Here is a 2,261-nt window from a genome sequence, read left to right as displayed (position 1 = left end):
TTGTTACTGTTTTCTTGTTGAACTATTTTAAAGGCACCTAAACTTTAATTGTTACATTTATACCAACATTTAAACTTTTTATATGTGTAGGGAAGGTGGCATCATGTATGTTTGATATGTAATTACAAAAACAATTGAATGGTATCTGTGTAAATCCTCGAAGATATTAGGTGCGTTCTGAATTATTGGTTTTTTCTTATTGCTTGTTTTCTTTGATTTTATTTGGCACGAAGGAATTAATACAATGAAGATGAAAAGAAAGTTCACTTCTTTTGTTTGATGGGTTTGCCGATGGGATTGATGTTGAGCTGATGATAAGCAATGTTGATTGAACTGTTGAAATTTAATGAGTAGTCTAGACGAATATATCACGGTGATCTCTCAGGATTTAGATAATTTGTTCCCTTTGATATTGACTTTGATATTGACTTGGGATTAGAACTAATCAGAAATGTTATCTCACATCCCCCCTTGGAGATGGGCACTTGCTCGATGGTCTCAGTAGTAGTTGAGCACTTATCATATTCATTTGCTCACAAATCATTTCAAAGAGAATTGACTGAGCTCCCTCTATCAATCAGAATGCTTTCACTTTGGTGCTATCATCACGATGGCGACGATAGCGTCATTGAAAGGATTATTATCGTTAGATAAGTTATCTTCTGCAAAGGTGATCGGTGGATGAATCTTAATTATGGCTTTAGGCCTGTTTGATGTAATGGATGTCTTCAAAATTGCTTCAAGCTTGAATATCGCAATGCTTCAAACCTGTGGAGGTTACGACTCAGATGATATGTATGATTATGCCAGTGATGGGTCCTTTAGAATTAGTCTTGACGGGCGCTTTTCTTTCCTTTTGTGTGTTGGTCTCTAGCGCAATGAACTCTTTTAACTTTCCCGCTCAGATTAACTATTCGGCCAAGTTTTGAAAATGATGAATTTCTTTAGTGTTATGCCCATGATCACGATGATAAGCGTGGTTTTTATTAAGATTGCGTTGAAAATTTCTTGTTTTCATCAGTGAGAGTCTCTTAAATTTTTTTTTTTGTTTTGGATGGCCTCTAAGATTTCAACCATCGCACTCTCAACAGAGTGATTTTTTAGTGTGAAGGGTTGATGTGCATCCTGCCTCCTCGGTCTCCTTGCGACAAGCCTTTAGTCAGGAGTCTCTGATTGATTTTGTTTTAAAGGAATTCTTTTTGGGACACTTCAATGTTCCCTTAGTACGAATTGATTTCATGACCCTCGGTTTTCACGAAAGACTCTTTTTCTGAGTTTATCCTTTGGCTCTCTTGCTCTATAAATTTTCAACAAAGGGTTGTATTCTTAAGCCAAAATATGGTTGTTAGCTCCAATATTTCAACCAAAATTTTTGGCTTTTGCAAATCAAGTGCATATTATAATGGGCATTCATGTGGACCTATGTGAGTGCTGCATGAGCAACGGAAGGCTCAAGATCTCAAACATTGAGCATCTACCTCTGGAATCTAATGATAGATCTCTTTAGACTGTTAGACGGAGCTTGCCAGATTTTCAGTGAAGTTTGGAAGCTTTGTATGGATTCTGTGCACTGATGCATTGAGTTAGAAACATTCGCTTGAACTCGTGAAAGGAAGTAATGACTCATCTCAACTTGTTGAACCATCACTAGGGTGACTCTTTGAATGTCATAAGGAACAAATGGCATTTTAAGGGCATCATTTATCCAGAACATACACATTGCTGATTTAAAGGATGCTACTTGAGCGATGAGATATATTCTATATTGAGCTTTCCGGGGGCTCCACTTCAACAAATTCTCTTGAGAAGGCATTTTCTAGTGGCCTTCTTCTCCTTGTTCTTCTGCTTCTCTCTTCATCATTTGAGGATTATGAAGTCTCCTCTCCTGGGACATACAATACTTCATCATCATATTCTTCCTCTTATAGTATCAAAGCCAAGGCCCTTCTTGATTTGGTTAGTAGTAATTCTCCTCTTAATAGTTGATGTCTTTGAGGTTCTCATCTTTGTGCTATCGATCCTGTACGACTTCTCAAATGACCTTTAGATCGAATACTTGATACCTCGTGCCTTCCTTTCTTCTATCATCTTATGCATTTGTCTCTTAAGTCATGCATTTCTTGGGCAAAACTTCTCGGATGCAATCTATGATTACTCTTCCTTCTCTTTCATCTCAAATATCTTCTTTATAGAACTCTACGCTTACCATGCCTCTCATGATGTTGAATCTCTTTAGGATGTAGAATCCCGTATTATTCGTG

The sequence above is a fragment of the Phalaenopsis equestris genome, unplaced genomic scaffold (genome assembly GCF_001263595.1).
Source record: "Phalaenopsis equestris unplaced genomic scaffold, ASM126359v1 Scaffold000507, whole genome shotgun sequence".
NCBI lineage: Eukaryota > Viridiplantae > Streptophyta > Magnoliopsida > Asparagales > Orchidaceae > Phalaenopsis > Phalaenopsis equestris.
The sequence above is the reverse complement of the archived record's forward strand: the minus strand, read 5'-3'. Positions refer to the sequence as shown.